Below are 25,230 nucleotides of genomic sequence, written 5' to 3'. Positions count from 1 at the left end.
CGAGATTTTTGAGATCAAAGGCAGATACAGCTGATGAGCTGGTGGTATTCTTTAAAATGATTCAAACCAAATTGAATCAAGTTGTTTGCAGCATTAGATCTGATCATGGGACAGAGTTTGAAAACTCAACACTGGATAGATTCTGTATGGAAAATGGTACAAGCCACAACTTCTCTGCTCCAAAAACTCCTCAACAAAATGGAGTAGTGGAGAGAAAAAACAGAACCTTGGTGAACATTGCCAGAACTATGATTATTGAATCAAATCTTCCTCAATGTTTCTGGGCTGAAGCTGTTAACACATCATGTAATGTTACCAACATGTGTCTAATAAGAGCTGTGTTGAATAAGACTCCATATGAACTGCTCAACAACAGGAAGCCAATGCTGAACTATCTTAGAGCTTTTGGATGCAGATGTTTTGTGCTGAATTTTGGGAAGGATGATCTGGGAAAATTTGATCCCAGAAGTGATGAAGGAGTATTTGTTGGATATTCTTCATCCAGTAAATCCTACAGAATATTCAACAAACGAACACAATGCATTGAAGAAAGCATTCATGTTGTTTTTGATGAAAATGAAAGCCTGAAGAATGATGGATCAAATGATAATGATGATGATGATGTGCTCAAAATGCTAAAATCAAAGAAGATTGAAGGTGCTGAAACTGATGCAGATCAACAACTGAAAAATGATTGTGATGATCAGAATCACAGTCTACCTGAAGAGGATGCTGAGGTTGAACAGGATGATAGGGTACCTGGTACTACTCAAAACTCCAGCCAGAGTACATCAGACTCCCCAGGAGATGATGTCACTCCTGATGAAGAAGATCATGATGATCTACCAAATCAGTCTGCTACAAGGTCAGGATGGAAGCATAGTTCATCACATCCTCTTGAGAATCTCATTTCTCCCTTGAATTTTGGAATTCAAACTAGATCAAAAACAAGAAATCTAGTTGCATTCTCAGCATTCATATCATCCATTGAGCCTAAGAATGTTAAAGAAGCATTAGGTGATGCAGACTGGATCAATTATATGCAAGAAGAACTTCATTAGTTTGAAAGAAGTAAGGTATGGTACCTGGTTCCTCGACCTGAAGGCAGAACAATAATAGGAACCAGGTGGGTATTCAGAAACAAACTTGATGAAAATGGAGTTATTACTAGAAATAAATCCAGGCTGGTGGTGCAAGGATACAATCAAGAAGAAGGAATTAACTATGATGAGACTTTTGCACCTGTTGCCAGAATGGAAGCTATTAGAATCTTAATAGCTTTTGCTACTTTTATGGGGTTCAAGCTGTATCAAATGGATGTGAAGAGTGCATTTCTGAATGGAGATCTCAAAGAGAAGGTGTATGTCAAGCAACCTCCTGGTTTTGAAGATGTAGAGCTACCAAATCATGTGTTCAAATTGAATAAGGCACTATATGGTCTGAAACAAGCTCCAAGAGCATGGTATGAAAGGTTGTCAAAGTTTCTGCTGAAGAATGGTTTCAAAAGAGGCAAGATAGACAATACTTTGTTCTTACTAAAAGAGAACAAGAATTGCTTATCATTCAAGTCTATGTGGATGACATAATTTTTGGAGCTACTTCAGAACATCTTTGTGAAGAATTCTCATCACTGATGGGAAGGGAGTCTGAAATGAGTATGATGGGTGAGTTGACATTCTTCCTGGGGCTGCAAATCAAGCAATCATCAAATAGAATTTCAATATGCCAGGAGAAGTACATCAAAGAGCTGCTGAAGAAATTCAATATGTTTGATTCCAAACCTATTGACACTCCTATGGAAACAAATTCCAAGATGATAGTAGAAGAATCTGATCCCCTTGTGTATCAGACAATGTACAGAGGAATCATTGGCTCCTTGCTATATCTGACTGCTAGCAGGTCTGATATTGTGTATAGCGTTGGAATTTGTGCAGGTTTCAAGCATGTCCTCGTGATTCACACCTGAAGGATGCAAAACGTATTCTTATGTACTTGAAGAAAAATGGGGACCTAGTTCTCTTTTATCCTGCAGGTGATACTTTTGATCTGGTTGGTTTTGCAGATGCTGATTTTGCAGGTTATCAAGTTGACAGGAAGAGCACCTCTAGAATGGCTCATTTCCTTGGATCATCACTTATCTCTTGGGGAACCAAGAAATAGAACTCTGTGGCTCTTTCAACTGCTGAAGCTGAATATGTAGCTGCTGCAGCCTGTTGTTCTCAATTGCTGTGGATCAGGCAACACTTAGAAGATTTTGGAATCCACATCAAAGCAATTCCTCTCATGTGTGACAACACTAGTGCTGTGAGTATGGGAAAGAACCCAGTTCATCATAAGAGAACAAAGCACATTGATGTCAGACATCATTTTTTGAGAGATCATGTTTAGAAGGGTAATATTGTGCTCACATACTGTCCAACGGAGGAACAGATTGCAGACATCTTCACCAAGGCTCTGAGCAAGATCAATTTTAGAGAAATCGATTAAAGTTGGGGATGTTGATCTCCAAGTGATGCTTTTAGCCTCCAACAGTAAAACTCTTTTGATGGTTAGAATTGCAGTGCAGGTATCCTTTGTGTGAATTTTAAATATCTGAACAAGATCACTTTTGTACCTTTCGTAGGTATACTCTCAATAAGGACCTGCTCAGTAAAAGAAGAGACTAGAACAATTAAGGAATGAAGTTAAACTCTATCATGGTACCTGGTACTTGTCCAGGTTAGCATTTTTACATTAAATTTAAACTAAAAAATTTGACCGTTGAAAATGCCACGTGTCAGTCATCGGGTACTCTGACTGATCAGTCCAATCGTTTCTCCCTCAAACGACGCATCTAATCAATGACCTGGCACCCTTTCACTTCTTTTAAAAAGGCCTTTTTTCTTTTTGGAACTCACATCTGTCTCTTAACTTTATCTCTCTCTTTTTATCAAAAGGCTTATCAAATTCAAAGGCAAAATCTGTCTTCTTCTTCCCTTTCTTTTCAACGAAACCTTCCAGTATCACAAACATGTCTTCCTCTTCATCTTCTTCTAAGAAAATGTTGGATGCCCTTAGTGAAATTGAGCCCCTTGCATTCTATTCTCCAACAACTGCTCAAGCCAGACTTTCTCCCCCACCCAGTCCTCCACAAAATACTCCTGATAACCCTTTCTTCTCCATAGATTTAAACACTTCTGCAGTGCCCACTGGACCTGGTCCATGTGAAGACATGTTGCCTGACAACATGTTTGAAGGAGATCTACCAAAACATAGGGCTTCTGAGTCTAATATTCTGGCAGCGAGTGAGGAACTCGTGATTGAAAGTCTGGCAATGATGCGAGAAGAGGCCAGAGCAGAAAACACTGATTTCTTGGAAGGAGAAGAGGTCAGGCCTTCTCAACCCATTTTCGATAAAACCCCGATTTGGGGCGGTACTCCTCTTCCTCTTCATCTGAATCTGCAAGTGAGGAAGTACCATTAAAATGGAAGGTTGAGAGTCGAAAAGGGAAAGAAAAGGTCGTGGAGGAGACTCTTAAGAGATGACCTAATACAAGGTCTGCTGCACAAAAATTGATGGTAGATGCCTTGAAGGCAAGCGCACGCTCTGCTGCTGCAGTCAGAAGTGCACGAACCTTCAAGGTATCAAATTTTAGGATACTTAAAGAAAAATTGGTTGAGCTGTCTGGAGAAGAGGTTGAAAAGAAAAATAACAAGAAGAAGTCAGAAAAGAAAAGGGAAAGGGTTACAAAGAAGGTTGAAAAGTCACAGTCAAAAGGGAAGAGATCTGAGAAAAAGAGAAAGCGGACACAGGGACCTGGTCCTCAAGCCAGGAAAGTTGAGAATGTCAACTTGCAGGAAGTAGTTGACAGTCTGAGGAAACAAGCGGTTCTCGCTGGAAGAGTGTTTGATATGGGGATTATTACTCTTCCGGGCATGGATTCTCTGCATGACATGGTGGAGATCCAATCTTGGCTGCACCTGTTTAACAAGAAATCCCCCATCCTCCATGAAGAAGAGGTTCGTGAATTCTATTATAATGTTCAATTCATGGAAGGTGGGAGTCCCTCACACGTGTGAACAATATTGCTATTTCTTTGAATGAGGTGGTGTTGGGCAGAATCCTCAGAGTGCCTACAGAGGGGACCCGGTCCGTGCTGAACAAAAATTGTTCTTCAGAATTTGCCTCCATGATTTCCAAGACTCCCACAACTAAGGTTGCTGGGATCTATAAGAAAATTATGAAGAGTGAGTATCAGTTGGTCTTCGAGTTCGTCAACAAGGTGGTTCTTCCTCGCACAGAAAAGAGAACACTTGCTACTGCTTCTAACTTGTACGTAATGGAGATGCTGTGCAGCTTTGAGGCTCTGAGCCTTCCTAGTCTCATGATTGAACACATTCACAAAATAGTTATTGAGAGGAAATGAGTACATGGAATGGGGTATGGATACTTTCTCACTAAAGTATTCAAGCACTTTCAGATTCCTCTTGGTGTTGGAAAGGTGGGGACAGTTAAACAAACTATCTATGAGCATACCTTGTTTGAATATGAATGTATTGAAGGAAGAGGCTTACCAAAAAGCAAGATGGCTCAACTTCTTGAGGACCTGGATCAGCTTAAGCATGAGATTGAAGAACTCACTCTGCGGTTGAGTAGTAAAGAGGCTGAAATTGCTGTACTCAAAGCAGAGCTGCTTACTGCACAGAGTGAGGGACCTGGTTCTTCAGTTGTACAAGCTCTGGAGAAAGAGAAAAATGAGTTGAAGGCGAAGATAACTGCCCTGCAAGAAAAGGCCATCAAGGATAATGATGCTGCCAATGCACGACTCACTCTTGTTATCCAGTCCCTATCTCAAACTCCCCCCTCTTCCTAAATTGTCAATCAATCCTTTCCTGTGTCATTCTTTTTTTGTGTGGCTGATCATCGTGTTGATGGATTTTTAGTTTGTCTTTAATGTATTTATGTTATAATGGCATGTTGGATACTTTATTCCTTTGCTGTTCTTCCTATGTTCTTTTGCGATTGCTCTTCCTCTACTGTTTGATTGCTTATTCGCTCTGATCTTGCTCAGTATTTATGTTCACTCAATGGTTTACTGCATATCTTTTTTATGATGCCAAAAGGGGGAAGTAAACTGTAAGTAGCTAAATAAGGGGGAATATACAGTAAGGGGGAATACACTACAGTAAGGGGGAATACACTGTCAGGGGGAACAATTCTGGTGAAGATCTCAGATCATATCATTGTTTGTCATCATCAAAAAGGGGGAAAATGTTATTTGTAGTTTTGATGATTTGACAAACTTAGGGACCTCATAAAGGTACCGGGTTTTCTATTTGAGTATTGCAGGTGTCTTGTTTGAAGTATTGGATATGAAACAAACCCAGGGACCTAGTAGAGGTACCAGGCTCTCATGATGATGAGCCAGTCGACTGCCAGCTGGCGACGGTACAGAAAGTAGGTGCACACTTTCCGATGGCGTCAGAAAAGTGTGACCTTTCCAGCTTATGGCAAAGAAGTTTAGGAAAGTGACTTGCCCATATAAAAGGCATTTTCCTAAACATTTGTAGTTAGTTTTTGCAACTTGATAAAAACTTATCAAGAACTCTTGCAAAGGCTACACAAAAAGCAAAGGCAAATTATTCCAAGGACAACAACAACATCTAGAGCATTTCGTCTAGTTGTTTAGGAATTTATTCTCTTGTTCTTAAATTGTAAACCACTCCTAACTTTATAAAGGAATTGCTGTGTTGTGTTAGAAGTCTAGGTTGTCCAGGTGGGATAGCTTAGTGGGTAGATTGTTTTTCTACTTAGGCTTGTTGAGAAATAGAGGACTATTGCTTAACGGTAAGATTGATAGCTCTTTCTTACGTTTGGTGTAATCGTATTTCGCTTTTGCTTTTGAAGATTAGTGAAAACGATTGAAAATCCTGTGAGACAGGTCGTGGTTTTACTCCCTTAAGCAAGGAGGTTTCCACGTAAAATCATTGTGTTGATTTTACTGCATTTAACTTTCTGGTATTTTTCTGAAGTAAAGTAAGGGACCTGATCCATTACTTATTAAGTGAAGGCATACATTCTATCAGTGTCAAAAAACCAAATGTTCCCACTTGATCTGTTACATGAGTTAAAGCTATGAGTAAGCTTTTATAAAACTTCAAACTTGCACCAAATGTTGGTGACTCAATGGAGGTAGACCCTTATGAATAAAATTGTTTCAAGATGAAATTTTAAAATCTCCAAGTATGCAAGTTGAAGTCTTTAAATTCTTCAAGCCTAGTCTTTGAAAGATAAAATATCTCGACAAGACTTGAAGAAGGGGGCATTTGTAGTCACTTAAAATTTATTAAAGATAAAGTTGTTCGGATTATATTAAATTAATGAATATATTAATCTAAATAAATATTATCGATTAATATAATTAATTTAATTATTGAAATTCAGATAAATATGAATTTAATTAAAGCCTGCTTCATAAAGCCCATATGATATTTCACTTAAATCTGATTGGCCGAAGGAAGTCCTGTTCCAATTACAACTCCTCTATTCTAACATTATAAATAGGGATCTCATATTTTAGAATTAGAGAACCAAGAATTCTAAACAAGAAGCTAGAGAAAGCTCGTGGATCAAACACCATAAATTTCTCTCCAAGTTTAAGAATTCAAGAATTAAGGATTCAAGAATTCAAATGTTCAAGTTCAAGATTTGAAGAAGTCAAGATCAAGTTCAAGAACGATCAAGATCAAGCTCCAAGCCCTTGAATTCAACTAGAAAGTCAAGATCAAGATCAAGCCCAAGTATAAGTTCAAGTCCAAGATCAAGTTCAAAAACGATCAAGATCAAGATCACCGGATTCAAGATCAAGCTTTGAGTCCTTAAATTCAACTAGAAAGTCAAGATAATGTTCAAGTTCAAGATCAAGATCAATATCAAGTTCAAGTCAAGATCAAGATCAAGATAGAGACAAAGATCAAGATAAGTTCAAGTAAAAATAGAGTCCAATATCCAAATCAAGATAAAAATAGAGATAGAGATCAAGTCCGAGTCTAAGATCAAGATCAAGATAGAGATAGAGATCAAGATCAAGTCCAAGTCCAAGTCCAAGAAGAAGTCAAGATCAAGTTCAAGAACGATCAAGATCAAGACTACCAAATTCAAGATCAAACTCCAAGCCCCTTGAATTCAACTAGAAAGTCAATATCAAGATCAAGTCCAAGTTCAAGTTCAAGTACAAGATCAAGATAGAGATTAAGATCAAAATAAATCACAAGTTCAAGATCAAGTTTTAAATTCCTTGAAATTATATTTGAAAACACAAATTCAGAGGAATCATAGAGACTGTAACACTCGCACTTGAAATAATAAATCGATTGTTGCTATAATCTTCCATTCTTGATTACTGTTTTCTCAACTCGAATTTTATTGTCTACATTATTGTTCATCATAAAAGGGGAGAGGATTTTGGCTTTAAGATTTTTGCCGAAAAAATGGAGGCAGTGGTGGAAATGATAGTTGTTGGCTGTTGTTTTGATGTTATTTTTGCTTAAAGAATGAAAAGAAAAATAACGGATGTCTTACTTAAAAATATATGATATATATAAAATGACTAAGTTTCAAAAAATCAATTAATCTTATGATTTTAAGAGAAATCAATTTTTCGAATTAATAGAGTCGCCACTTAATTTTTTAGTTATAATCAAGAAAACTTAAAATTATTTTTTAAAAGATTTAAAACAGATAGAAATCAGTAGAAAAGGGTTCGAAGTTCAAATGTACATTCCGAGAAGGTTTTAGGCCTCAGAATGCCCGCTAACTTGCGGTTGACCGGCGATATAACTAAACGACTTTCAAATATTTTCTAAATATTGACTAAATTAAGTGAATTCAGATTTTAGTTATTTACTTATTTACTATTATTTTCTAAGTAATCATATGAGTATTTTATTTATATATTTTTTTTTGGAAAAGCAAAAGAATAACATCATTTAAAAAAGGGGGAAGGGACATAAAGGGATTAATGAGACCAAATATAGAACAAAGCTAAATAATATATGTATACATATATATATATATATATATATATATATATATTGTATCTTGTTTCTTTCTATCTCTCCTATTCCCTACACTCGTTATCGTTGATTTCGGGGTGTTAAGCTTACCTATTTAAGGGTTTTAGTAGGTGCCATCATGACCTTGGTATTTGGGTCCAGGTATCCTTTCTTTTTTAAAAAAAAAAAATTAAAAATGAAATTAAGAAGAATAAATTAAAACATTAGGAATAGTCAATTACCTTTCTATCCTAATTTGAGATAAAATTGTTGCAATCAATTCTATTAGTATATATTGAACATTCACCCCCTTTGACTGATCTTTTTCATTGCATCACAGTTATTTCTCTAGTTTTGCTTTATTGTGAAAATGGTAAGTCTTATTTTTTCCTCTTTTTTTGAGCTTTTTTGGTCTGAGAATAAGTATTTGAGATTGAAGATGCACAAACCAAATGTATGTATTTAATTAATTTTTAATTTGAGAAGTTTAGACCCGAGATCTTGAATTCAGTTTTTGAAAATGAGAAGCTAGGAATTGTATGCAATCTCAATTTGGTTCTATTTTTTGTTTCCAATTTAACAATTTTGGTGGTTATTAGGATTATTTATTAGCACTAAGTTTCTTGAGTTTTCATTTACCTTTCTTGTTTCATTGTTTTTGCACAAGAATTCACTGTATTTGGGGGAAAGTGATGAAGCATCAACGACATCAAAATTTTTTGACTTTTTTGTCTTAATATTTGACTTATGATAGAATTTCCTTTTGATAAATAGATGAATTTTGGTTTTCTTTCACTTTTTATAGCATTGATTTCTACGTCAGCTTACTTGCATCTCAACTATCCATATCTTCGTACATCAACATATTTTTTTTTATAAATTTTCTTCAATTGATAGAACTTTTGATTCACATATTCAATTATTTGTGATTATTGAACATTATAATTTTTTCTACAATGGTACTTGAACTTATGTAGCTTCGTGTGTAATGTTTTAGTTGTGTTACTGTATAAAAGTTGGTCTATGTTCTTAAGATGACCTACCAAAACAAATATGTATTTTTGTAGATTGTATTTGAATATTAATAATTTCTCTTATTATTATTTACATTTTCCTTATTATTATGTACGTCTTATCAATTGAAGTTGACATGTAGGCTGGCAGTCACAGAGACGATCCCATTATAATAGAGGTCAGTATTATGCACACTTTATCTAGTATGATTTCTTTATTTGACATGTCTAAAGATATGATAGAAGTCTTCTCTATCTTATTCTTAGTATGTATCTTAGAAGGGCCTTACACCCTGACTTTTTGCTTGAGAAGCTTCTGACAATTTAAGTAACAAAATCTTTTGTGCCAAAGCCATGAATCATTTTTAACTTTATTTTTAATGCATTTTATTAAAATTTTACAGAAAATTTTCTTTTTATCATCTCTACTTCAACAATAACTTGATTTGACTTAATTTTATCAGAAACTTTGCAATAATTATCTCTAAACACAAGAGAATAACCATTTTCCATGAGTCAACCAACACTAAGCAAATCTTTTTCCATGTTAGGATGAAAAAGAATATCATGAATTTGCTTACCACTTCCTTTTAATATCAAGAATATGACTGAGGCTCCTCTATCCCTATTCTCACTTTTGTAGCAATGATACTATTAATTGAGAGAAAATCTTTTTTTATCTCAAGTAATGTGATTACTACAACGCTATCAATATATAATTCTTTACTTTTTTCTTGAATACATCAGATTGAGAATCAAAAAATTTTTCTTCCATTTTTCCTCATATTCTTCACAAAAAAATGCTTTCTTCCATTGCTTGTTCTGGCAATACTTCTCAATGTGGCCAAACTGTTTACAAAAGTTACATTGAGGCTTGCCTTTCTTCCAATATTATTCTGCATTATGATCAGTCAATTTTGCAAGTTCTATAAAAAGTAATAGAACCTTTATCATCTTTTTCTTCAACCTTCTTAGAAGAACCATCATGATCCTTTTTTTTTAGATTATAATTTTTTTTGTTGATTTTTTGAGAAAATTTTGGTATTCCCATTGGTTCTAGACTGGAAATCCATCTCCTTGGGTTGATCTTCATGAAAAAATCTTCGCTTTTCATTTGCAAGAAATAATCCTACTCTCTTCAATGGAAAACTTAGAAAGATCTTTCGTGTCATCAGTGATAGAAACAATGTACTCATACTTTTGTGTAAAACTAATTAGAATCTTTTCTACAATTTGTTAGTCCAAAATAGTATCACCATGATTTCTCATTTCATTGACAATATAGATGGCTCTTGTGCAATATTCATTTATTATTTTCAAATTCTATCATCTTTATATTTTGATACACTCTACTAAGAGTTTGAATATTTATAGTGCATATCTTTTCTTCACCATACACCTCAATTTTCAGAGACTCCCAATCTTATTTTGCAGTGTCACAAGTAGCAATCTTTAAAAAAAATGATCTTGAGAGTCATATTTTAATTTTTCTCAAGGCTTTTGCATGTAAACAATACTTAACCTCAAATATTTTTCATGCCTACTACGGAATGTTTACAATTTTTTTTGGCTCTTCATATCCATTTGTAACAATAGTCCACAAACCTTCAACTTTCAGACGTGTTCTCATTCTTATCTTCCAGTATTCAAAGACATTACCATAAAAATGGAGTAAGAACAACTGATGAATCAACCTCTTCATTTTTTTGATGTCATATTCTTTTCTTCACCTAATCGTCAATTAAAAATGAAAAACTGCTTTGCTACAAATATGTAGGAAGTATAGGAAGGTACTTTCTTTACAGAATGTTCAAGTGTTATATAAGCTACTTATTATCTCTTGAGATGATTAAAATCATCAGTTACATATTATTTATACTAATAAAAAAAAATAAAACCAAAGGTCTTACACAAATAATTAGATACATGTATTACAGAATCTTAAAAAACTTTTTGAAAAACATGGAAAAGGTGTGTGTCATTAATTCCAATAGTTCTTCCTTATTTTCTTAATTTTTCACTCTTTGGGTAATGCAAAATATCAACACCTGCACTACCCTTTGACACAAGATAAGAGGATTGAACTTTGTATATTTAGGATATGAGTTGATTGTCTTATTTTAGAGAACATCATTATGGTAATCTTGATATGTTGGATATACTATTTGTTTTATATAGCACAGTGAAATGTAGAATCTTCTTTCATACATACCTTTCTCAAAATTTGTGGTTAAGATGGTAATAGAACTGAGTCTATTATTACTGAGAGTTCAAAATGACAGGATGATGAAAATGATGAACCTGCCAATACTAATCCTTTGTTAGAGACTGTGTCTTCTGAGGTAATGTATCAAAACATAATGCATGAACACGTGATACAATTATAATAAATGATCTATTGTTTTCTCAAATTATGGATGGTTTGTGTTTAAGTCATTTTCTCTGGATGAATACATGATTGAGTTGAGGATTTCTACACTTATAATGGCGCGCAAGTATCAACTAAGAGAGAGGAATGATAGCAATGATTCATGTTGCATATGCTTGGTAAGGAGCACAAAACTTTGGCTACTTATGAACATGTTCACAACCTGATTCTAGTATATTATTTCATGTTTGGATGAGTGTAGGATACTTACGAAGATGGGATAGAACTTGGAAAGCTTAGTTGTGGTCATGAATTTCACTGTTATTGCATCTGGAAGTGGTTGAAGATCAATATTAGTTGTCCTTTATGCAAAATGCAGGATTTGAGGAGTGTATGGCTTTAATTTCGACCAACCTAGTACACATAATTTCTTATGTCTCATTTAAAGTTGATTGATTTGAAGATCTAGTACTCATTATGGCTTTGAAAACTTATGATTTTCACCTTTTTGTTTTGGTGACTTTCTTGTTATGAATTAATGTAAGATAAAATCTTTGAGATATCAATTTCTACTTAAGTACTAAATTTATTAGCTTATGAGGCTTTCAATTGCTTTAAAATCTCTAATTCATTGAAGCCTCTACAATTGTCAAAATATGTCTACTAAGATTGATCATTATAGAATCTCTTTTCTCTATCCTTCGAGCTTTTTATTGTTGTGCGAATGCAAATAACTAATGTATATCTTTCTTGGTTTCCTAATTCATGATCATATTGTGTGTGGTCTAACTTTTCAGGTGCCTTCATGGTTAAATATTACTTTAATGCTTTAATCAATTTAGTGTATTTAAATGTGGATGTTTATTAATGGCTTCGACATCCCAACTATTTTTTTTTACCAGTTTGCCTTTCAACAATTTGGAAAGAAAAGAATAGATTCCTTTGGTGATGGATCCGTCTTCAAATTTTGATGACATTGAAATAGTTTTTTGTGACCATCACAACAACTAGGTCATAGAATTTATAGGCAAAGTTCAACGAATAGAAATCATGATCCAACCCAGTGGGCCATGCTGACACCTATTCTAACACATGTACCACCTAATTTTAATAAATGGACAGTGTGAAAATTAAAAAGTACTGTGAAACTCCTTTAATACCTTAAGGAATTATGAAAACATCAACTGTAATGAAAACCTTTTAAAAATAACCAAAAATGTCCAAGTAACACGTATAAGAGCTACTAAAAGAGTATAATTTATACATGAAAATGAGACACAATTCCCACCATAAAGAAAGAAAAATGGAAGTTGTTGGATATCACCAACATCTTTATCTATGAAACATAACTGACTCTACAACCAGACTATGTCAGGTTGCGTTGCAAAAGTAGTAACTGTACAAACAGTACACACGAGTAGACATCATTGGTCAACTTGAACGTATCACATAATATAATATAGATGATTTTAAATGAAATGAAATATGAAGGTTACACCTCCGAAGCCTCTATCCATATTCTTTTACCCTTCAAGTATAATGCTCATAAACTACTGCACCTTGATCCCAAGCTTCTGTGTTATTCCACCATAATATCAAATCATAGCCTAATTCTTCTACCACATAGGGATTCATCAATACAAGTACACCCCTATCCCTATAGACTAACCTACTACTTTCTCTGAAGTTCCCATGCAAACTCCAAAGTCCTTTTGGAATAGTACCTGAAACTCGCATCCTGGACCAACTAATCCATCTTGAATCATATCTCCATTATCATATAAGTTCTAAAAACACTAGACAACCTAACCAAATCCAACACCTACACAATGCACCGGTCCCTTCTTTCTAACTTAGCACCCATCATTTCAACGACGGAGAGACATACCAACTAAAAGCACAAGCATAACATAGCTCAGACTCCCAGTCCTTACCTTGACCTAATCTTGACATGAAACATGTCCCATATGTCTCATACAACCCAAAACCTGAGATAAAATCAATTTTCAAGTAACTTAGACCACTCAAGAATTCAACATACATATATAACATTAAAAAAGGACAATTTTTTTCACATGTGGAACCAAAAATGTACATACCTAGTTATCTCTACTTAGTTTACTCATGGAACCACAATGCTCATATACGGTTCTCATAAGGAACCCAAACACAAACTTTTTATATACCGACATGGTATCCAAGCCAACAGAGTTAGTAATTAGTATACGATGCATAGTACCTGATTCAACCACTAATAAACATACAATATGTGATATCTAAGCTAACCATTAGTATTCCTATACCAGTGTGGTACCCGAGCCAACTAGCAATCGGAAACAATCATAGTCAATCACATTCACAATGAACATTAACACTTGAAACCACAAGTAAAGTAAACAGGTTTATTGAACGAGATTATCAATATGATGTCCTCGCATATCCTTCCCTATGGTATACCCAACATGCATATGTCACGACCCAACCCACAAGGTCGTACATGCACATACTCTAACATTTATAACAGGAGAACCCTTACCATCGAATTTAATCAAAACATACAAAAATTAATAAAATGCTGCAAAAAAATTTAATACTTTAAGATTTATGAAAACATTCAAATTTTTAATGGAGACCTTTTACAAATAACCAAAAAAATCCTCCCTGAGTAATTATTATAAATAGGTATGAGAGCAACTAAAGGAGTATGGTTTATATAATACAATTGACACAACTCCCACCACAAAGAAGGAAAAACAGAAGCTGTCAGACATCATTATTGTCTTTATCTATAAACCATCAGAAACCATACAATCAGATTATGCCAAGCGACATAGTAAGAGTAGTATTAGTAGAAACAACACATACTAGTACACATCATCAGTTGAATTAAACCTACCACATATTATAATATAGATGATTAGAAGAAAACATGCAATAAAAAAGTTATACCACCCCAAGTCTTTATATAATTACTTTACCTCCCTGGATAAATCTCATAAATAGTGCACCTTGATCCCATGCCTCTTAGTTACGCCACCATAATGACAAATCCTAGATTAACCCTTTTTACCATATTAATATCATTGAATACAAGACCATCACAATACCAAATCGTAGTCAAAACATTCTACCACGTTAATATCCATGAATATAAGGCCATCACTAGCCCCATCAACCAACTTGCCATTCTTTTTCAATTTTACTTGCCCATTCCCAGGCCCTTTTTGGAATAATAAATGAAGCATGCACCTTTGAAAAACTCATCCATATCAAAACTAAAGCAGACACCATTATAAACTAAAATAATCATGAGTTTATAGTGGTGTCAACAACAAATAACATTTCTTATAAACGCCACCTAATAGTTAAAAAATATGGAAAACAAAAATCATAAGCACTGAGTTTTCAACAACAAATAACGTTTCTTATCCATCATGAGTAGCACCTATCCCGGAATCCCATTCCTTACCATGACTTACAATAACATAAACCAAATGTTCCACATGAACACATACAAGTTATATATAATATAAATTCACCTTTCAAGTTGCCCAAACAACTAATGGATCAAACATTCAACAATTATGTTATGAATAATCAAATTAGGTCCACTCATGGAACTATAAACACATACTTTATCCTCTCATGGAATCCAAAGTCAAAATTTTAGTGTATTGACGTGATATCTAAGCTATGCCTGATTAGAATAACAGTGTGGTATCTGAGTCAACCATATATGGATATCCCCATACTACATGTGTTATTTGATATAATGATGGGGATATCTTATATCAAGCGTGATACTTAGGCTAATCATTAAACACAAACATCATGCATAATCACAAACATTATGAAGAATAACGTTAAGGCCACAAGTACATAATAAGTTCATTTGAGATGCCACAAGTACATAATAAGTTCATTTGAGATGATATATCAATATGTTGTCATTACTTATGCCTTCTTATGGTTTCTCCTGTTATACATAGTCAAGCGATATATCAAGTAGCAGATATGTATACCTATATCTACAGAACAATGCAACCATCCTTACAAGGAAACTTAACGACAAATAAGAACTAGATAATGTACCTATAGTTATCATCATATATCCCACTTTAAAAGACCAAACAAAAACCTATAATCATTCAAACTCCATGCTTAAACGCATATGCATGCAATATCCAAATAGATACAAGAGATAATTTGGTAGTAACGGGTCTTGACTACTTAGGTTAAGGAAACCTATCCTACCTTTGTTAAGAGCAATTGCTAATGCATTCTACCCATGAAATTTACTCTACGGGAGCAATCTATAATGAAACAACATTGGAAATCCTGTGGTTTTCACCTTCCTTGGATGGTAACTCTCTGCCTTCATTTTTCCCTTGATTCGGGTGCCTTTAGATTGTTTTTAGAGAAACCTATTTTTTCCTTTAAAAAATAGTAGGAAAAATGGTGATGCATTAATTAGTGTCATGACGCCGTGACTACCCCCTACTCCTAACACGATGTTTAAAGTCACAAGTGAATCCATGCTCACTGTTGATACTGATATAGTAATGAGCAACAAAACATGAACATGTAATAGAATAAAAATATCTAAGTGTAAGCATAATTATCGAATACTGGTTGATATATTTTTGAACAAAAATTTTGTATACAACATTTTAATTCAAAAGGAGAGAATACAAAAACTCTAACTGGCAGTCTATGAAGCCTCTACTTATAGTAATTATAGTTAGTGGGACATAACCCCGAATCTCCCCAATCAAATATGTAAATATAAATAAAATACTAGAATTACAAACTTATATTAGTGATCGAAGTAAGAGGACTCATCACCTTCTGTCTGGAAGCTGTGGTCCAACTCACTCAGATCTTGATAGTAAGAACCTCAATCTACATCATATGAAAACTTTAAACACAAGAATTATGTGTATTAGTACTTTAAATATACTGAGTATAAAATATGTGTATGATAATTTGTAAAGCAGGACATGATGAATATGAGATGTTCATTGAACAAGAAACTAAAATACATGAACTAATGCAATGACCAAGTATTAAAACATGTAAATATTAGATATTGAAACTAAAATAATCGAATATAAGCTTAACCAAATAAACTAAAAGATTTAGCTGTCGAAGATACCATTCACCAACATAAACCATGTGAGATATAACATGGAGTCTGGTGTCTTACTCCAACACCGAAAAGAGAGTGTCTTACTTTCAAGGTTAAGGACCATGAGTTTGAATTAAGGTTGATTTTGAAACTTAAGGATTGCTACTAAAGATCAACGAAGGCTTAACAAAAACCTTCATCCCAAAAACCCACTCGATGATAAGTAAAATCCCCAAAAAAATATGTAAATCAGATCATATTCATAATTATAGTCTTTGAAATGGTAAGAATCTAGTAATACCAATTCGTACAGTTAGGTTAAGCATTGGCTAAAAGGTCTAAAACTCAGGTAAATTTCAAGGTTCTTAGTCCAAGGAGGTAGGGAGGACAACACTTGTATCTAGGAAAATTCAGTCTGCCATGCTTGCCTGTACATGTAATTACTCAAAAACTCCACCTCATAATTTTGATTAAGGATAGCCAGGGAGTTGCACATGCGACGGGTGGCATACCATCTTTGATCGTACTTGTTATAATTGTGGAGAACTTGGGTATATGAGGAGAGATTTTCCTCTACCACGAGTGATGGATTCCACACAACAGCAGACTAAAGCAGTGGTCCGTGGGAAATGGTAATATTGGTCGAGGACGTCAACAAGGTGGACTGGGAGGTAATCAGTGAGGTCGTGAAGGTACAGGAAATGGTTACACATGAAGGCGTAACGTGCAACCAAGTAGGGAAGTCACTCGACATGATGCTATAGTTCAGTGTTATGTGTTCATGGGTATGAATGTGGCAGAGGCATCAGATGCATTGATCACATGTACTATTCTTGTGTGTGACCGGATATTTAATGTGTTATTTGATTCATGTTCTACTTATTCTTATGTATTCATTCGATTTGCCTCAGAGTTTGATATGATATGTGATATACTTGATGCTCCCATCCATGTTTCTAACCCAATTTGAAAGTCTATCATAGTTACCCATGTCTATCGTGCTTGTCCTATTTTATTTATAGGTTTTTCGACTTCGGCTGAATTGGTAATATTGGATATGACTAACTTTGATATAATCTTAGGAATGAATTTTTTATCCCTCTATTATGTTGTGCTTAATTGTTACACTAAGTATGTAACTCAAGAAATTATGAAAAGGGAAAATTTATAGTGGGAAGAGATGTACAATCCTAAGCAAGCTCATATCATATCCTCCATTCATGCTAGAAAACTAGTAGGGCAGGGTTGTTTGGATTATTTGGTGCATATTATGGGTGTTGAGGTTTAGTCCCCATCTATTGAGTCTATTTCTGTGGTTTCAGAATTTAGAGAAGTGTTTCCTACTGATTTACCTGGTATGCCTATGGATAGAGATATAGATTTTTGCATTGATGTGAAGCCTGGTACTCGTCCTATTTCCATCCCTCCATATCGCATGGCCCCAACACAATCAAGAGAGCTTAAGTCTCAAATCTAAGAATTTCTTGACATGTGATTTATGTGTCCTAGTGCTTTCTAATGGGGTGCTCCAATTTTATTTGTTAAGAAAAAGGATGATAGTATGAGAATGTGCACATATTGCCGGCAATTGAATAAGATTACCGTTCTAATAGTATTCCTTTCCTTAAATAGATGATATTTTTTACCAATTGCAAAGTGCATCAGTTTTCACCAAGATTGACAATGGTCTGACTATCATCAGTTGAGAATTAGGCCTAGCGATGTGCCTAAGACAATGTTTAGGACCCACTATGGGCATTATATGTTTTTGGTTATGTCTTTTGGGTTGACTAATGGTCCCTCCACTTTTATGAGTTTCATGAATTAGGTGTTCAAACCATTTCTTGATTCATTTGTTATACTAATAAAAAGTATTACTAAATTACTAGAAAAAGTGAATATTAGTGTCGCAATAGTAATTCAAATTGATATGAAAGGAATTTTTAATTCACATTATTAATCATCACGATGGATAGTAGCATGAATCTATCGTTTGTTGAATTATGACTTTATACTAGCCGAAATGGTAGGGTCCTTTTTGAACCAAGGGCATGTGTTGTTGGCTTAGTAATTATGACATATAAAAGGGTCGCATGACCACCTTGATGTATAATTTTCACATCGAGCAGCAAATATAATTTTAGCAAATGACTTAATTATTTAATGGAATATTATATGTGGCAAAGTGATCTTCCTATTATGATCCTCTAAAATCAGTCATTTTTCGCTTCGATTCATTAAAGGAAAAGATGCAAGTGAATAACGAAAATCAAATTGTTATTGATAAAAGAGAAAAGACATAAAGTCACCAATAAAGTCACCAATAAATTTGTCCCAAATGTTCAAAAGAACACCTTAATTTTTCGGGAATCCTATTACCCCACAAAAGTATTGAATTTCTTCATAAAGAAAAGGACTATTTTAGGCCATGCATTTTCTCATCTGGTAAAACGCGTAAGCATATCACCTAGTATTGAATTTCTTTCTTTTCTTTCTTTTGTTTTCCATTTCTCGGATTTTCATGTCTTTTCAATTTATTAGTCAAGGGATAACGAAGTGGAGATAATGTCCTTCATTTTTGAAAATTCTTGGTCAAAATTATTGGAGGAATAGCTGAGTAAACAAGGAACTGAAGGTTTACAAGCTAGTGTTTTCTTACATTATTTGAAAAATATCACATTTTAATAAGAAATAAACCTTGAACAATTTGAAATTATGTTTTTCGACAGGAATTTAAAAATGAATAATTTTTTTGGAAGATGATGAATTCACCGGAGAGAGTTCCAACAACTCTTTTGAGCTTGTTTTGGGGAAGATGATGAATTTAAATAAAGTAAAGAATTAATAATGAAAAAACTAAAACATGACACTTTGGTTTTTAGCACAAAAATAGACTTCCACATGCATGTTCACAAATCAGGTGAGAAAATGGGTCAAATAGTCATTTACAAAGATATTCATTACTTTTGTACGAGAATAAGACGATCACAAAATTAAGGTATATATTTAAAAATTCATAACAACTTTTATGTCTTTTCTCTCGATAAAACAAATATACTAGATCATCAAGCCTCATTAAAAAAAGACTGACGACCCTGAATCCTATAAATCTAGGTACTTCCCAACAACAATAAGTAATTATCTAGAAATGGTTACAACAATAACTAGTGCCTAATGGTCAAGAAATAAAAAATAGTGTTTGACAACATTTTCCTTAAAACATATCAATAATTGGCCCAACATAATGTAATAAAATATCCATTTTTTATCTTTATGAGCCAAAAGATGAATCTACTTCCCTTACTTGTCAAGCCCTCTTTGCTAGTTTCGTAGCCCTTTTTGTTAATTGTTCTCTTCCACTTTCAACTATGTCTATCATTGTAATAACCAATTTTCTCATCATCTTGTTTGCATACTTGACAAATTCAAATGACATGTCTTACAAGAATAACAATATCAATAATAATAGAAATTAGGAGGTAAAAGGTATATATATAAAATATGGTTGGTGGAGCACGGAAAAATATATAATGGGCTAGGAGAAAAAGGAAAAAAAGATTCAAGATTTTTAAAGTTAATTTGAGGTTCATCGAGGAACTTAACAACTCGAAATCAGATTTATGTGCTAGGATTGAACCGGTTTGCTGATCTCACGAACGAGGAATATAAGACCATGTATTTGGGCCCCAAGAGTGATTCTAGATACCGCCTTATTAAGTCTAAGAACTCTAGCCATCGTTACGTTTTTTGGGCTAGCGATCATGTACCGGAATCGATTGATTGGAGGATAAAAGGCGCAGTTGCCCTTATTAGAACCAAGGGAGTTGTGGTAGCTATACTTTTTTTTTAATTTTCAAGTCAATATTGTTATACTTGCTAAGTGTAGGATGTAACCTTTCTGTAATATTCCTAACTAATTAAAATATATTCTTTCTTATAGCTTCAACTTTTACATTATGCATGATATCAGGACAAATAGGAGACCTCAATTCGAGTTACACTGTCATCCATTAAAAAAAAAAGATCTGCACATGCATAATTTGCTTATCAAAAGAATCATTTTTTCACCACTACTAGAAACAAAAGTTTTTTACACCGTGAATTAAGGAGAAATTTGTGCAATAATATATTTTCTGCAATAATATATGATGTTTCCACTTATATCTCATTGAACAAACTCAGTGGGAAAATACATGATGGGAAATAGATATTCATGATCGATTCAACAAAAAATATCTCTGGAAATAAATACTGAACAATTTTCATTGGAAAAATAGTAATCTTTTAAATAGTGCAGATAAAAAAAAGCGCGTTGAAAACACAAAAAATTACTCCTACATAAATAAAAGTATGATTTCTCTAGCATTGTTATCAATATATGGCTTTCATAGAGGAGTTTTGATCATTCTGATTTACAAGGAGTTGTTGGGCCTTTTCAATAGTGGTTGCAGTAGAAGGCATAAACCAAATAGCAATAGGAGATGTGATCACCTTATCTGAGCAAGAATTAGTAAATTGTGGCACAACGTATGATGATGGTTGCAATGGTGGCCTAATGGATTATGTTTTTCAATTTGTTATTTCCAATGGTGGTATTAACACTGAATCTCACTATCCTTACAAGGGCATCGACCATACATGTGATCTTATTCGGGTAGGTTTATAAACATCAGTTAAATATTCGAATTATAGTTTTCTTAATTCAAATTGAGTATCTGACCACATTTTAAGTGAAACAGACAAATAATTCGAATGTCAAGATAAAATCCTCAACTCTTTCTATCTATGAAGCCTCTACTATTACAGAAGGATATTGGGAAAATTACGCAACATCTCAAAATTAATAACTATACGATAAAGGCAAAGTCCTTAGAAATATGAGAAGGCTCACCAAAGGTGTCTGAAATCTCATATGACCTTAACGAAACGCCTATTGATGATCCTGAATACCTGTATTTGCATCATGAGACAATGCATGCCAAATGGCTCAGTATATGGAATGTACGATTCTAAAGCACAAAAATAAGCTTGAACTGATAGAAAAGAAACATACTTACCTCTTCTCAACTCACTCAACTAAATGAAACATACTTCAACCCAACTCAGAGAAAATAGGGCTCAACTATATAATAAGATACTCGACTCAGTGAAACATAGTTCAACTAAACTTAGAGAATAGATCTCAACTCAACAATAAGATACTCAAGGATAAAGAAACAATAAAAGATGCAATATCTGGAAAGCTTTTAAACAATGGATAATAACTTAGTTTTATGCAAAATACAATAATAACACTTATATGAATGTAAAGATAACTCGGTTTGGGAAATTCTCTAACCAAAAACCATCGTTATGAGCTATGTGATTATACGTCTTGCCTATGTTGCCAAAATTTTCTTATACTTTTCCAGGGTATATAGCCTACTAACAAAGTAGATCCACTAGTTTATGCTAAAAAAACAATAAAGAATCATCTAAAATGTATGAACTTCTCTATCCACATTGGCTACATAGTTTATGGGGGCTGCGAGTTGTCTGAACTCTCCCTCATATCAGTGATCAATACTACTCCCAAAATATAACAATCTCATATGTTCAAATACATAACTCTTTATGTGTTTTGAGATAAAAACTAAAAAATCTCTCTTAAAAGATATGGTACTCAAACTTCTCAAAACTCTTTTGGAAAATCTCAGTTTCCTCTCATATTAAATGTAAAAACATTAACTCTTCGAAGTACTTTAATTCCATATATCATTTTAAAGAAAATGAACTCACCTCTAGTCTTCCTCAACTCAGTGCTCAAGTTTGTAAAACAATTTATAAAAAGACTTTTTAAAATAAGGTTCATGCCAATTATGGACATAAATGACTCATTTCATAACTATGCATAGAACTCAATACTTGGAACTCAACAACTCCATAATTAATGGAAATGATACTACTCATCTCAAGAATGCTCAAGTCGGAGGGCTTCTGCGAAATTATGGACATGAACTACACAAATCAAGGACCTTCAATGGTAACATGTAATAGTCCCATATTTAGTAATAAAATACTAAAACGATCAGGAACTCAATACTCAAGACTTATAACTTGAAGATATCAATCTTCTAAAACAAAATCAAGTTATGGAGTTCACATGAAATTATGGGTTAGAACGACTTGACTCAAGGATCTCAATGGTAATGTAAACACATCAATACATTCTCCTCCTTCTCATACTCACTTAATTGAGTCTTGAAACAATTTAAAAGTAATTGTAGAATACTCCTTGAAAATACTCGTAGGGATTTTCTCAAACTTTACTTAAGCCGATAGTTGATCTTGAAGGATTCACAATTTAAATCAAAGACTTATTTTCTAAAACTTTACTTAAGCCGATAGTTGATCTTGAAGGATTCACAATTTAAATCAAAGACTTTATTGCACTCTACTCTTGACTCTTTGCTGAATTTAAATTATAAATTTTAGGATCATAACTTGATATATATGATTTCTTGATGATTGGATGTAGGTTGAATATTAAAAATCATTAAGAGAGAGAATACATGTCTTGAAAGATTGAATACAAAATGAAAAACAGAGGCGAAAAGGACCAAACCTCCCTGGCAAAGCAGTGGCGCACTGCACCAGCCCTCATATGACCGAGGCTGGTCTGGGGCGTACTGCAAGAGCAGGGCGCCAGCACCTTAGGTGCTATAGGGGCGCGAAACCCCAACCATATCTCAAATGAATCTGAAGAACATTTATTCAATTATTTTCCGGTCCTACCTCGTCTAAACTCGAATAACTTCCTAAAAACGATTTTGGACTCTTAACCCAGCCTAATTACAGAGAATTCTACACCAAAAATCCACCAAGAACTACACACATTTGCAATTTTCACCTCAAGAACTCAACAAGAACTTCATTATTAAAAACGAAGCACAAAACTTCATGAACTCAACAAGATTATAAATATACTCAATCTCATGGATGAAATTCGTAAAATGAACTCATAATTGGTGTGGGTGAACAAACCTAACACTATGTACCTTTTAGGATAAAATCCTTGGCGAAATCCCTTAAAGAATCACAAAAATCTTGAAAGCTCTTCATTTTCTTCTTGAATTCCTTTCAAAACCCTAAGCCTATTCTATGAATGATTAAAACTACTTCCAATCAGTTTATACTCCTAAAACCTTACTAAAATGTTAAAATCTAATTGAGTAAGGAAAAATACCAAAATATCCCTCATATTTTCTAGGAACTTTTCTTAATTGGACAACCTGACTTCAAACAGGCATATTTAAGAAAAAGGATTCCAAGACATCTCATTTGATATCTTATGGGCCTCCTAAATCATCCTATGCTATAATTTATGATCGTTTGAAGTAGACCCAAAACTTAAAAGAACTTAGGTTTGACTTGAATGAAATCTCTTCTAAAACCCTAAGAGTATTTGGATTTATGAAAGCTGAATCAAATCAATTTTTTCCCAATATTACTCAAATTTGTCTGAAGCTGATTGGGTAAGAAAAAGACCAAAATACCCCTCATATTTTCAGGTAACTTTCCTTAATTGGACAAACCAAATTCAAACGGGCATATCTCTCTCATACGAATTCAAAAATTAGTAAACTCTCATTGAAAAGAGTACTCCAATATCTTTCATTTGATATCTTATAAGTCCTAGCTAATCTTGTGTTATATGTTGTCGTTTCAAGTTGACCTTAAACTTAAAAGAATCTAGGAATGACTTGAAGGAATTCTTTTAAGTTCTTTTTGACACTCAAATTTCTACATCTAGCGACCATAAAACTTAATTATATTTCAAATTACTTGGTAAAAGCTTACTCACAACGAAGAATGTTCGAGTCTTAACTCAAAATATTTCTGCGGTGTTACACTTTACTAGTATCTATGGTTGGTTAGTTATGGTGAGTGTCTACCTAGACTCATCAAGGAGGCCCCCCCCCCCTCAACCTATTTTTTTCCTAGTTGCATTATAATTTTGTTCGGGGTGAAATTTCGAAAGAGGTTTACTAGTGTTGTAGCTATTCTGATGTAAGATTGTTGGATGTGCGACGGTTATATAATGCTGATTTGATGTGAGATGTTGAAATATGCTAAGTGTTTGTGTAACAATTCTTGCCATGACCCAGGGGTTCACCCTAGATGTAACATGATGTATAGGACTCAAATAGACCCCATACAAGACACTTAGCAGTCAAAACATAAGAAATAGAACAAAAAAGGTAAAGACAACATTTCAAGTTCTAAAGTTTTATAAATGTAAAGCGCAAGTCTAAACACTTTGTCTTAATGGCCATCTAATACAATATAATGAAATTAGTCCTAGACCATACATCATGCACAAAACTTAAAATAAGAAATAAGCTAAGAACAATGAAAGTCTATTATCACGCCCTGAGCCTACACCCTAAATATGGTCGGCACTCGAAGACCATTGTTGGTCTCGAGTGGACCCTTGACCTAGCTTACTTAACTCAGCGGAAGACAAAAATTGATAACTATAATGATCAAATTTAAATGACTCGATAAAGCATACTAACTAAGAATGTAGTAAAGGTTTAAAAATTCACATGGTCAAAATTGGAAACCTAAAGTCTTACAAAAATAGAAAGAAATGGAAAGACTGAAGGAATAATATCTTATTCTCTATCTATAAAAGCCTTCTAAAA

The 25,230-nt window shown here is 33.9% G+C and overlaps 1 pseudogene; it reads left to right on the top strand.

The window, feature by feature from the left end:
• Positions 1 to 17,172: 17,172 nt before the first annotated feature.
• Positions 17,173 to 23,279, top strand: LOC138347384 (cysteine proteinase mucunain-like; annotated as a pseudogene).
• Positions 23,280 to 25,230: the final 1,951 nt, after the last annotated feature.

Source organism: Solanum lycopersicum, chromosome 3 (genome assembly GCF_036512215.1).
Source record: "Solanum lycopersicum chromosome 3, SLM_r2.1".
Taxonomy (NCBI): domain Eukaryota; kingdom Viridiplantae; phylum Streptophyta; class Magnoliopsida; order Solanales; family Solanaceae; genus Solanum; species Solanum lycopersicum.
The sequence above is the reverse complement of the archived record's forward strand: the minus strand, read 5'-3'. Positions and strand labels throughout refer to the sequence as shown.